This window comes from Panthera leo, chromosome B1 (assembly GCF_018350215.1).
Source record: "Panthera leo isolate Ple1 chromosome B1, P.leo_Ple1_pat1.1, whole genome shotgun sequence".
Classification (NCBI taxonomy): domain Eukaryota; kingdom Metazoa; phylum Chordata; class Mammalia; order Carnivora; family Felidae; genus Panthera; species Panthera leo.
In genome coordinates this window covers 21,458,729-21,473,349 of record NC_056682.1, presented here as the reverse complement: position 1 = coordinate 21,473,349, position 14,621 = coordinate 21,458,729, and the positions used below count along the sequence as shown (strand labels likewise).

Below are 14,621 nucleotides of genomic sequence, written 5' to 3'. Positions count from 1 at the left end.
TGTCAGGCCCTTTGCTGACAGCTTGGAGCCTGGAGCCTGCTTCGGATTCTGTTACCTCTGTCTCTGTCCCACCCCTACCTATACCATATCTCTCTGTCTCAAAAATAAATAAACATTAAAAAAAAATTTAAAAAAGAATGAAATCTTGAGTTTTGCCATGACATGGATGGAACTAGAGTGTGTTATGCTAAGCGAAATAAGTCACAGAAAGACAAATACCATATGATTTCACTCATGTGGAATTTAAGAAACAAAACAGAGCATATGAGAAGGGGGGCAGAGAGAAGAGAGGGAAACCACAAGAGACTCTTAATGGTAGAGAACAAACTGAGGGTTGATGGAGGGAGGTGGGTGGGGAGATGGGCTAGATGGGTGATGGGTACTGAAGAGGCACTTGTTTTGATGAGCAATGGGTGTTGTATGTAGGTCATGAATCACTGAATTCTGAAACCAATATTGCACTGTCTGTTAACTAGAATTTAAGTAAAGATTTGACCAAAAAAAAATTGGTAAAAAAATGAGGTAATTCTTAAACATTGCATCCTACATCAAAAATAATAATATTATATTGAAAGTAGTTAAAACAAGGTAGCCCCTGAAGTACCATTTCTTATTAATTAGACTGATAAAATTAAAAACACTGACAATAACTTTTGGCAACAAAAATTCTCATACTCTCTTGGTAGGAATACAAATCTTTGGAAAATAGGTTAACATTATATAGTAAATTGGAGATTCACATGTCTAATAACTCAGAAATTCTATTTAGGTATAAACTCTTGAGAAACGGAAACCTGTGCACAAGGAGACATGTTTAACAGTTTTTTACATGTCCCCAACACCTCAGTTTTTAATGCCACAACAGCGACTTGAAAATGTGTTTCTCTCTACCTACAGCACACCTCACTTTGCCCTGTCTCAAGTGAATGACCTCCATTTTTCACAGAGGAAATGATCTATCAGAAGTAAATTTGCTCATTTATCACTTCTTCACAACTAAATATGCCTTTATCTGTCCCTCACTTCTAGTTCAACAGAAATGAAGGAAACTTCCTGCAAAACTAAAGAAAGGAGTTTACAGTCTATGATTTTTCTCCAGCCGTACCCAGTAGCCCAAGAGGTGGAATGATAATGTATAATTCTGTCCTTGAGTTTTGAAGTTGGGAGTCAGACAGCTTTGAGGCTAAGTTATTAGAGGGGGCCATCTCCTTGAATGTTGAAGTTCTCTCTGACATGATTTGGAGTGGTGGGGAAAATCATGAGTTAGGTTTTAGAGTCCTCTTTAATAAGTGAGGAGGAATGCCTACAGGCTGCCATTGACAAGGTGGTAAATGATAGAACCAGGGCATATCTGCCTCCATCAGTATTAGTGACTCAGAACTTACTTGCCAGATATTAGTGCCTAAGTGAAGTTGGTGGCAGAGAAGAGCAGAGGGCCTTTGTCCTCTCAATGACAAAATACATAAACAAACAAACAAAAAAACAAAATTGATAGAAGACAGGCGACCAGATTTATTTAGTTCCATAAGAATGTTAAACTCGTGGGAGTATGTTTAAGGCAAAGTTTTACTGATTAAGTAAGATTCTTGAAAATGAAAATAGTCCACCCTTGGCCACATAAAATCCTTGGATAGCTTCTCCTTAATTTGTAGAATATATCACATTTGTAATGTACCCTTCTCCAAAAAGAAATACCAGAATATCTAATTATAAACTTTCATTTTCTGTTTCTTGTCAAGACATTCACATCGTCTCCAAGATTTAGGATCAATTTAATGTACAGAATTGTATTCAAATATGATCTTATTAGGGTAAGCTAGTTTATACTAACAAGTAGACTTTCAGGTTTCAGTGGATTAACCCAAATAAAAGCTTATTTATTGTTTATGTAATATTTCTAGGGTTGTGTGTAGGTTGATAGAAGTCTCCTGTATGTGGCTCGCCTTCATGCAGTCATTCTGAGATGTAGATTGATAGTGATTCTACCGTCTTCAACAAGTGACTTCTAAGGTTCCCCAGAGTGTCAACAAACGAGTTAACCAAAAAGGTGGTGGTAGTGGTTGGTGGTGGTGGTGGTGGTGGTGGTGGAGCAGAGAGGAATACGCAGGGACAGTTTCACGGGCCAGGCCTGGAAGTGGCACGTGTCACTTCTAAACTGAGTCAGATGGGTCATATCTAAGTGCCAGAGATCCTGGGAAACGTATTCTAGCTGTATGCCTAGGAAGAAGGATTAATGACTTCATTAATATAATTAATATATATTTGTACCACCAATTACTTCAAACTTTTTAATTCTCATTATAGGAACTGTTAACTCCTCAAGTTTAAATGGAATTTTAATTGAAAGTATGTATATTAAATATCACAATGTTACGTGTAGATTTTATGTTGTCCTCAGGTAATCTGAGTAAATTGCAGTCTGCAAAAATAAATGTCACTGCATTGATGAAACCTAAAGAGTAAAGGAGAATCTGCCTCCCTACCTCAAGCCTTACAAGTTTCCTTGTGGTAGGAGAAATTCGTTGGCTTAATATCTACAACCACCACCTCTTTGAACCTGATCTGGAGCCACTTTCCAGGTGTATACTTCATAATGTGCTAGAAATTTATGAGCCTGCTATGGTTCCTGCAAAGAAACACTGCATAGTTCTGAATTTGGGGATAGCAAAGAACTTATTCTGTTTCCTTGAGCATCAGCCTTTTACTCTTTCTTCATAGGCAACTTTCTAGATGGGAATGTTTAAACTTTCTCCTAGATTATGAAACTGAATCTCATATAATACTCTCTAAGTATAAAACCTTGGGAATGAAGTTAGAAAGTATGTATTAATTATGCCTTTAAAAATGTTTATATCTCCGGGCACCTGGGTTGCTGTTGGTTAAGCATCCGACTTCAGCTCAGGTCATTATCTCATGGTTCGTGAGTTCAAGCCCCATATCGGGCTCTGTGCTGACAGCTCAGAGCCTGGAGCCTGCTTCAGATTCTTTGTCTCCCCTGTCTCTGCCTCTCTACTGCTCACACTCAAAAATAAATAAACATTTTTAAAAATTGGGTTCAGTTTTAGTGTTCTGCCACAGTCTGTCCTTGTAACAGTAACTGAGTCATTTAACCTTTCAGGGTTATCACTCTTCTTGAATGTCATAGGAATCTATGATTTCTATGAAATGTCATAGATAGCATGATTGATTTGAATTTGTAAGGCCCATTTCAGCTATATAGTTCTTTAATCTTAACATCACTCTATTCTTCTTAATATTTTGATTATTACTAGTAGTTGCTTTAATCTTGTTCCCATCTTTTAATCCTCTCTAAACTTCATTTTTTGAAGTTTTTATTTTTATTCCGTTAATTAACATGCTATATTAATGTTTGAGGTGTACATAGCAATTCAACATTCCATACATTACCTGGTGCTCATCACAGCAAATGCACTCCTTAATCCCTATCACCAATTTCATCCGCACCCCTGCCTACCTCCCCTCTGGGAACCAGCAGTTTGTTCTCCAAAATTAAGAGTCTGTTTCTTGATTTATCTCTCTCTTTCTATTTTTTCCCTTTGCTTGTTTGTTTTGTTTATTAAATAACACATATAAGTGAAATCATGTGGTATTTGTCTTTCTCTGACTTATTTCGCTTAGCATTATACCCTCTAGCTCTGTCCATATCATTGCAAATGGCAAGATTTCATTTGGCTGAACAATATTCCATTGTATATATGTTTTAAATCCGTTTTATAAATTAAAACATTAGTTTATAAACTTTGTCCCAGATAATGCTTTTGAAGCTTTTATTCTTATTTATTCAAGGGACATTTACGTTCTCTCAGAAAATAAAATGCCAGTGTGTTGGGAATAAACTGCCAAAACTAAGTAATATTATATAAACTTGTTAATCCTTTTCAATAATAATTTCTACAATTGAAAAATTGAATTGTTTTTAAGATTTTATACATTTAGTGCTTTTTTCTTATTCTCTTTTTGAAGTTGTTTTTGCTAAATTTAAAAGGTATGTAAATATTGTACAGTTGACCCCTGAACAATTCAGGGGTATGGGTACCAACCTCCTGTGCAGTCAAAATTCCACATATAACTTTTGACTCCTTCCAAACTTAATAGCCTACTGTTTACCAGAAGCCTTACTGATAATATAAATAGTTGATTAACACATATTTTGTATGTGATATGTATTATGTGCAAATATTATAATATGCATACACTTTATTCTGACAACAAGGTAAGCTAGAGAAAAAATGTTACTAAAAAGATCATAAGGACCTGGGGAAGATGGTGGCGTAGGAGGACACTGGGCTCTCTGTGTCCTGCTGATTGCTTAGATTCCACCCACATTAGCCTAAATAACCCAGAAAACTACCAGAAGACTAGCAGAATGGACTCACTGGAGAAAGCGTAGACAAGAGGCCCATGGAAGACGGTAGGAAGGGCAGAGAGATAGTGCATGCTACAAGGACTGGCATGGAGGGAGCCGGGGCGGTGGAGGGGCAGCCTACCCGGCAAGACAGAGCCCCCAAGTCTAGCTTGCAAAAACAGACGGGCTGGACTCCGTGACTTCTGACAGCCAGCGGGACTTAAATCTGGAATGTTAAAAGTCAACAGCTCTGCTCTCAGGTAGCGGGGAGGGCGAGAGGACACCGGGAGGGAGAGTTGTTGAGCCCTGGAAGACAGAGCTCAGCTCGGCAGGGGAATAAAGGGGCTGGTAAGCACCATTTCCCTCTCCCATACCCCAGCCGAAATCCCAAAGGGAACCAGTTCCCATCACCAAACTTGCTTGCACCGTGCAAACGCCCAATGCTGTGCTTCTGTGGATCCATCCCTCCGATGGGCCTACCTCTTTCCCCGTGCTGCGGGGCCCCTCCCACAGGGGACCACCAGGGGCAAAGCGAGCTAAGCCTGCCCCTCCCGCCCCTGTGCACCTTGCGAATCTACCCTGGCTAATATGCCAAATCCCATCGAAGCAACACCACAAGTCTGGCAGTGTACAAGTAGCCCAGGCAGGGGCCACACCACTCCACAGTGAGTCCTGCCCCTGGGAAAAGGGAAGATAAGGTACACACCAGTCTGACTGTGGCCCCAGCAGTGGGCTGGGGGCAGACATCCAGTCTGACTGCGGCCCTGCCCACCAACACAAGTTACTCCAGACAGCACAGGGGAAGTGCCCTGCACTTTGGAGCCACCCCAGGGACTACCCAAAATGAGGAAACGGAAGAACTCTCCTCAAAAGAAACTCCAGGAAGTAGCAACAACTAATGAATCGATCAAAAACGATTTAAGCAATATAATGGAACAAGAATTTAGAATAATAGTCATAAACTTAATCGCTGGGCTTGAAAAAAGCATTGAGGACAGCAGAGAATCTATTGCTACAGAGATCAAGGGACTAAGAAATAGTCATGAGGAGCTAAAAAAATGCTATAAATGAGGCGCAAAATAAAATGGAGGCGGCCATAGCACAGGTTGAAGAAACAGAGGAGAGATAGATAAATAGAAGATAAAATTATGGAAAAAGAGGAAGGTGAGAAAAAGAGAGATAAAAAAATCCAGGAGTATTAGGGGAGAATTAGAGAACTAAGTGATGCAATCAAATGGAACAATATCCGTATCATAGAAATTACAGAGGAAGAAGAAGTGAGAGAAAGGGTCTGAAGGTGTACTTGAACAAATCATAGCTGAGAAGTTTCCTGATCTGGAGAAGGAAACAGTCATTGAAATCCAGGAGGCACACAGAACTCCCTTCAGAGGTAACTTGAATCGATCTTCTGCACGACATATCATAGTGAAACTGGCAAAATACAAGGATAAAGAGAGAATTCTGAAAGCAGCTAGGGATAAACACGCTCTAACTTACAAAGGGAGACACATAAGAGTAGTGGCAGACCTATCTACTGAAACTTGGCAAGCCAGAAAGGAACTGCAGGAAATCTTCAATGTGATGAACAGAAAAAAATATACAGCTGAGAATCCTTTATCCAGCAAGTCTGTCATTCAGAATAGGAGAGATAAAGGTTTTCCCAGACAAAAACTGAAGGAATTCATCACCGCTAAACCAACTCTACAAGAGATCCTGAGGGGGATTCTGTGAGTGAACTGTTGCAAGGACCACAAAGTACCAGAGACATCACTGCAAGCATGAAACCTACAGACATCACAATGACTCTAAACCCTTATCTTCCAATAATAGCAATGAATATAAATGGACTAAATGTTCCAACCAAAAGACATATGGTATCAGAATGGATAAAAAAAACAAGACCCATCTATTTGCTGTCTACAAGAGACTCATCTTAGACCTGAGGACACCTTCAGATTGAAAGTGAGGGGATGGAGAACTATCTATCATGCTACTGGAAGTCAAAAGAAAGCTGGAGTAGCCATACTTGTATCAGACAAACTAGACTTTACACTAAAGGTTGTAACGAGATGAAGAAGGGGCATTATGCAATAATTAAGGGTCTATCCATCTGGAAGAGCTAACAATTATAAAGGTCTATGCACCAAATACAGGAGTCCCCAAATATATAAAACAATCACAAACGTAGGCAACCTTATTGATAAGAATCTGGTAATTGCAGGGGACTTTAATACCCCTCTTACAACAATGGATAGATCATCTAGACACAGGATCAATAAAGAAACAAGGGCCCTGAATGATAACATTGGATCAGATGGATTTGACATATATATATAGAACTCTGCATCCCATAGCAACAGAATATACTTTCTTCTCGAGTGCACGTTCAGTATTCTCCAAGATAGATCACATACTGGGTCACACAACAGCCCTAAATAAGTATAAAAGAGATCATACCATGCACGCTTTCAGACCACAATGCTATGAAACTTGAAATCAACCACAGGAAAAAGTCTGGAAAACCTCCAAAAGCATGGATATTAAAGAACACCCTACTAAAGAATGAATGGGTCAACCAGGCAATTAGAGAAGAAATGTAAAAATATATGAAAACAAATGAAAATGTAAATCCAACAATCCAAACGCTTTGGGATGCAGCAAAGGCATACCTGAGAGGAAAATACATTGCAATCCAGGCCTATCTCAAGAAACAAGAAAAATCCCAAATCAAAAATCTAACAGCATACCTAAAGGAAATAGAAGGAGAACAGCAGATACCCCAAACCCAGCAGAAGAAAAGAAATAATAAAGATCAGAGCAGAAAAAAACAATATAGAATTTAAAAAAACTGTAGAGCAGATCAATGAAACCAAGAGTTGGTTTTTTGAAAAAATGAACATAATTGATAAACCTCTAGCCAGGCTTCTCAAAAAGAAAAGGGAGATGACCCAAATAGATAAAATCATGAATGAAAATGGAATTATTACAACCAATCCCTCAGAAATACAAGCAGTAATCAGGGAATACTATGAAAAACTATATGCCGACAAACTGGACAACCTGGAAGAAATGGACAAATTCCAAGCACCCACACACTTCCAAAACTCAAACAGGAAGAAATAGAAAACTTGAACAGACCCATAACCGGCAAAGAAATTGAATAAGTTATCAAAAATCTCCCAACAAATAAGAGTCCAGGACCAGATGGCTTCCCAGGTGAATTCTACCAACATTTAAAGCAGAGATAATACCTATCCTTCTCAAGCTATTCCAAAAAACAGAAAGGGAAGGAAAACTTCCAGACTCATTCTGTGAAGCCAGCATTACTTTGATTCCCAAACCAGACAGAGACCCAGCAAAAAAAAAAAAAGAGAACTACAGGCCAATATCCCTGATGAATATGGATGCAAAAATTCTCAGTAAGATACTAGCAAATCGAATTCAACAGCATATAAAATGAATTTTTCACCATGATGAAGTGGAATTCATTCCTGGGCTGCAGGGCTGGTTCAACATTCGCAAATCAATCAATGTGATACATTACATTAATAAAAGAAAAGAACCGTATGATTCTGTCAATTGATGCAGAAAAAGCATTTGACAAAATTCAGCATACTTTCTTAATAAAAACCCTTGAGAAAGTCGGGATAAAAGGAACATACTTAAACATCATAAAAGCCATTTATGAAAAGCCAACAGCTAATATCATCCTCAGTTGGGAAAAACTGAGAACTTTCCCCCTGAGATCAGGGACACGACAGGGATGTCCACTCTCACCGCTGTTGTTTAACATAGTGTTGGAAGTTCTAGCATCAGCAATCAGACAACAAAAGGAAATCAAAGGCATCCAAATTGGCAAAGATGAAGTCAAGCTTTCACTTTTTGCAGATGACGTGATACTCTACATGGAAAATCCGATAGACTCCACCAAAAGTCTGCTAGAACTGATACATGAATTCAGCAAAGTTGCAGGATAGAAAATCAATGTACGGAAATCAGTTGCATTCTTATACACTAACAATGAAGCAACAGAAAGACAAATAAAGAAACTGATCCCATTCACAATTGCACCAAGAAGCATAAAATACCTAGGAATAAATCTAACCAAAGACGTAAAAGATCTGTATGCTGAAAACTATAGAAAGCTTATGAAGGAAATGGAAGAAGATATAAAGAAATGGAAAGACATTCCCTGCTCATGGATTGGAAGAATAAATATTGTCAAAATGTCAATACTACCCAAAGCAATCTACACATTCAATGCAATCCCAATCAAAATTGCACCAGCATCGTTCTTGAAGCTAGAGCAAGTAGTCCTAAAATTCGTATGGAACCACAAAAGGTCCCGAATAGCCAAAGTAATTTTGAAGAAGAAGACCAAAGCAGGAGGCATCACAATCCCAGACTTTAGCCTCTACTACAAAGCTGTAATCATCAAGACAGCATGGTATTGGCACAAAAACAGACACATAGACCAATGGAATAGAATAGAAACTCCAGAATTGGACCCACAAAAGTATGGCCAACTAATCTTTGACAAAGCAGGAAAGAATATCCAATGGAAAAAAGTCTCTTTAACAATTGGTACTGGGAGAACTAGACAGCAACATGCAGAAGAATTTGAAACTAGACCACTTTCTTACACCATTCACAAAAATAAACTCAAAATGGAAAAAGAACCTGAATATGAGACAGGAAACCATCAAAACCCTAGAGGAGAAGCAGGAAAAAACCTCTCTGACCTCAGCCACAGCAATTTCTTACTTGACACATCTCCAAAGGCAAGGGAATTAAAAGCAAAAATGAACTATTGGGACCTCATCAAGATAAAAAGCTTCTGCACTACAAAGGAAACAACAAAACTAAAAGGCACCCAATGGAATGGGAAAAGATATTTGCAAATGACATATCAGACAAAGGGCTAGTATCCAAAATCTATAAAGAACTCACCAAAAACTCCATACCCGAAAAAAAAATAATCCAGTGAAGAAATGGGCAGAAAACATGAATAGACATCCAGATGGCCAACAGGTACATGAAAAGGTGCTCAACGTCACCCCTCATTAGGGACATACAAATCAAAACCACACTGAGATACCACCTCACGTCAGTCATAGTGGCTAAAGTGAACAAATCAGGAGACTATAGATGCTGGAGAGGATTTGGAGAAACGGGAACCCTCTTGCACTGCTGGTGGACACGTCAGTCATAGTGGCTAAAGTGAACAAATCAGGAGACCATAGATGCTGGAGAGGATTTGGAGAAATGGGAACCCTCTTGCACTGCTGGTGGACACGTCAGTCATAGTGGCTAAAGTGAACAAATCAGGAGACTATAGATGCTGGAGAGGATTTGGAGAAACGGGATCCCTCTTGCACTGCTGGTGGAAATGCAAACTGCTGCAGCCACTCTGCAAAACAGTGTGGAGGTTCCTGAAAAAATTAAAAATAGACCTACCCTATGACCCAGCAATAGCACTGCTAGGAATTTACCCAAGGGATACAGGAGTGCTGATGCATAGGGGCACTTGTACCCAAATGTTTATAGCAGCACTTTCAACAACAGCCAGATTATGAAAAGAGCCTAAATGTCCATCAACTGATGAATGGATAGAGAAATTGTGGTTTATGTACACAATGGAATACTACTTGGCAATGAGAAAGAGTGAAATATGGCCTTTTGTAGCAACGTGGATGGAACTAGAGATTGTTACACTAAGTGAAATAAGTCATACAGAGAAAGACAGATACCATATGTTTTCACTCTTATCTGGATCCTGAGAAACTTAACAGAAGACCATGAGGGAGGGGAAGGGAAGAAAAAAAAGTTAGGGAGGGAGGCTAACCATAAGAGACTCTTAAAAACTGAGAATAAACTGAGGGTTGATGGGGGGTGGGAGGGAAGGGAAGGTGGGTGATGGGCATTGAGGAAGGCACCTGTTGGGATGAGCAGTGGGTGTTGTATGGAGACCAATTTGACAATAAACTTCATACTAAAAAAAAAGATCATAAGGCAGAGAAAATACATTTACAGTGCTATTTCAGAAATAAAAATCTGTGTATTGGTGAACCTGTGTTCAGGTGTGAACTGTATATCCCACCACTCAGAATTAATAATTGTTAACATTTTGATATTTTTTTCTAGTTTTCTTTCAGAGATAACTACTGTCTATGTGTGCTATCTTTTTTAATAGCAATATTGAGGAACATTGGCCTCTAATAGAGTTTCTCTTCACTTTTTTTTAAATAAACCTATAGTTTTAAGACAAAAACTGACAATGTGGTAGGAAGTTTACATTTAAACAAAGTTTTCAAGGAAGCCTAACACATGCCTAGCAAGATTTTATAATGGATTTTTAGATGCAGGTCTAGACTGTGTCAAGAACTAATGGATCTCATGATTGAAGACAGCATTTCAGGTATCAGGTAATTCTTAGGATTAGACAAAGTCTTGTTGTGTGTTCTAAAGTGAACCACTGTGCCAGTGTGAATGTTTAGTGTCCTGAGACCAGGGCTTTTGAAATCATTCAACTTTTAAAGTGCTTCTGTGAACTTGTGCTGTCAGTGCTGCGACCAGTGGCTTTAGGGTTCAAAATTCAAGTAACAGAGAGGCTCCAAGACTCTTCCATTCTGAGAGCATGGGCCTTTCTTCCCTACTTTCCCACTTTCTATACCACCTCTTCCCCTCCCCAAGTGCCTTGGCCAGTGGCTCGGATGAGCAAGCTGCTATTTATAACTTTATAATTGAAAAAGAAGCGTGTTGTCAACATCAAGAGTTAGCACTGCTAAGACAGAACAGTGGGCCTGTATGTGCTCCGATAGAAGACTTTCCCTCCTCAACCAGTTTCCATCCCACAAGTGGCAGCTGGTGATTTATTAACTCACTTAGTTCTTTCCTGGGAATAGCATTAAGCTCAGGCAAGGAACACCTTGGGTGATAAGTTTCAGGCATTTTAAATAGTTTCTTATAGTCCTCATTTAGGTCACTGGTGATATTTTTTTTTTTTTTACGATAAAATATTCTGGACGTAGAACAAAATCATCATTAAGTTGTTCTCTCCGTTGTTACACCATTTTCCCAGTCAGGCCCCAAATTTTAATAAAAAATGATCCTACCTATCTCCCTTCGTACTCCATCCCTTGTACCCACAAATTACATACCAGTGATTACCAAAAACTACACTACACACACGCTACACTGTAAAAATGCAGCGTTAGCACTTTGGGGAAGCAGGCTGTGGGGTGTGGAGATGGTCTTTGAAGATCTACAGTATCTTTTGCTGTCCCACACACCCATTCTGCAGGTTTTGTCCTTCATGGAAGGCCTTCTGCTTTTCTCAGCAGAACCCAGAATGAGCTGCCTTGCACTACTTCTCCCCCTTCCCCTCCACTGGGATGGGTATGCAAACTCCATGGCGTGGACGGGCTTTACTTGGGCTGCTGTAGAGCACAGCACACTGTGCTGACTCTTCAAAGGACATCCTGTCAAGCCACTCCTGTGGTGTCAAGGCAAGTAGAACTCCCTCCTCCCCACTTGAAGCCTGCAGTCAGGTATGACAGGGGCCGGTACTCGGGAGAGTGCATTCTTGTCATCTCTTTGTTACCATCCTCTGAAAGGCAGGAATGCCACATCAGCCTTTCCTCAGAGAAGGGTATGACCCCCTGCCCCCTGCCGTGGGCACTTGACATTGGCTTCCTTGGTGGGGACCAGGTCGTCCTCGTCAGATTTTTTCCATTTCATCAGGAACATGAGTTCTCCGCTGGAGTCTGTAGCTCCAGTCATCTGCTCCATCCAGCTCCAAACCACTGGCAAAGTCCCATGGCTTTTCTGACTCTTCTTTCTTCTTCTTTGGTTTGTTCTCTCCCTTATTTTCAGAGCCAGAGTCAATTTTGTGCTTGCCTTCCTCTGATTTATCTGTCCCACGTACTGTTTTCTGTGACTGTAGAAACTGGGCATTGAGGTCAGGGCAGTCCAGGTTGTCTTCTGGCTCCCATGTGTTGTCCTCCTCTCAGGACCCCTTGCACTTCAGGAGTATCCACTTTGCCTTTTCCACTCCATGTTTGGGAACCTTTTACACCCACGAATTCTTCCCCCTCTTCTAGCACCTCCTCCAATTTCTTCTTAATTGGTTTCTTCCCCACAGTGCCCGCCAGCTTTCTGGTCTAAAGGATGATGCTGCTCAGAGCTGTGCCCAAGAGCATGAGAGGAAACTTTGCCACACTGGTGGTGTGTCAGGCCGGTGGGGAAAGTGGCCTCCAGAAAAGAAACAAATCTCTTCACTTTTTAAAGCTTGTTTTTGTCTTAGCAATAGAAACAAAGGTCAATACAACATGATGGTTGAGATGTAGTCTTTGGAGTCAGAATACCTAGATTTGAATCTCAAGTCTTTCACTGCAGAACCTTGCCAAAGCTAATTAAATTTACATGCCTATGCCTCACTTTCCTCATCTGTAAAGTAGGGATAATAATAGTACCTACATTACAGAATTATTAAGAGAGCTTAAAATGGTCAGGCACATAGGAAGGTCTTGCTATGTGTTAACTTTTTTTTTTTTTTAATGTAATTAGATAGGGACTTTGTGTGTGGATAGCAGCACGGTTACTATGTCACATAACCTTCAAATCTACCCTTCATTGCCCTGCTTGTAATGCTGGTGTTGGAACTTGCCAACATTTCTTTTTTGCCAGTAGAGCTTGCAGCAGGGAACTGTAGGAGAAGTGATTTCTTTCTCGGACACTAGCGTACCTCTCTTCTTGTTCCTGGGGCAGCACCGTGAAACACCCAGTGACACTCATCTTCAAGCTGTTCTGTGCCAGGGGCCAGTCAGAAGATGGAAACCACATGGTAATTTGAATGCATAATGTTCAATATGAAGAATTATTAACTATTTATGATAGGAAAGCTACTGAGAAGGAATCAAAATTCAAAAGAATATTCTAGGGCCAAGAGAGAGAACCTAAGGAAAAAACAAACGTGGAAGGGCAGCTGCCTCCCCAGGTTGGGATTTAGGCCTCGTGAGAAAAAGTGTGTTCACAGCAAGAGCTTTTCCGCAGTGGCTGGGCTGAGGCTGGCAGACAGGGAGATACCAGCTAGAACTGGCAACCTGGAAGTCGCCTGCTGGTGTGCCCTTGGGCCAGTGTTGGCAGACAGGGAACCATGTGGTGGAATGTGCTTGCAGGAGATCTCCCACTGGGATGCAAGTAGGCCAAGGCTGGTTGGTGGGCAGGGAACTTGAAGTTGTGACTGGTAAGCGGGGAACCCCTCCACAGGGATCTAGGTAGGCCAGAGACTCTAGGACTGATCTTACTTAATGTTCGCTGGTTTGTTTGTTTGTTTGTTTATAAAGGATCCGACAGAATGGGTTCCTCCCAACTCAGATCTCCCAGTATTCGAGTTCCTCCAGAATAAAATGCCAGCTTGAGGGAAATGACCTGCCAGAACATTTTTAAGACCTGTATAAGTGAGTAGAGAAAAAGGGCCGATGAGTCACTCTGTGGTTGGTGTTCTGGACTGAATGTTTGTGTCCCCCCGAAATGTATATGTTAAAACTCTAGCCTCTCGTGTGGCTGTATTTGGAAATAGCATCTCTAAGAAAGTCATAAGGTTAAATGAGGTCATAAGGGTAGGCTCCTGGTCTGATAGGATAAGTGTCCTTATAAGAAGAGACACAAAGAGAGGGAGCTCACTCACACTTTCTGAGTGTGCCCACACACCGAGGACAGGCCATGTGAGGATACCGGAAGAAGGTGACCATCTGCCATCCAGAAGGACTTCTCACCAGAAACTTTCTGTGCTGGCACCTCAATCTTGGACTTCTAGCTTCCAAAACTATGAGAAAATGAATTTCTGTTTAAGCCGTCCAGTCTGTGGTATTTTGTTATGGCAGCCTGAGCTAACTCATACAACTGGGTAAGTTCAAGGTGATTCATTTAGGGTAAAATAGTACAGACTATTAATGGTGTGTTATGTTCATTTCTTTGACTTGCAACCTAGAAAAACTATCTTAGAGTCATGTAGGCAGGCCTAGAAGACAGTGGCTTAGTGCACAGCTAGAGATTTTGTCATTAAGGGTCAGCCATCGCTCTTAGGAAATAAATGAAATACCTACCACATACCGTATAATCTAGATGTTTGGAACTGAGCCAGAAAAACTGAGCGAAAGGTGCTAGAGTATGAGGCAGATGGGAGCCTCAAGGAAATACCAGGCCATCGGAATAGTTTTATCATCTTGAACATATTTAGAAACTTCCAACT

The 14,621-nt window shown here is 40.5% G+C and overlaps 1 protein-coding gene and 1 pseudogene across 3 annotated transcripts in view; one reads left to right on the top strand and one right to left on the bottom strand.

Annotated features, from left to right (window-relative positions):
- Window positions 1-14,621, top strand: part of MICU3 (mitochondrial calcium uptake family member 3) — a 107,652-nt gene that overhangs the window by 14,732 nt on the left and 78,299 nt on the right. The gene's annotated exons all lie outside the window — the stretch shown is intronic.
- Window positions 11,851-13,210, bottom strand: LOC122217188 (annotated as a pseudogene).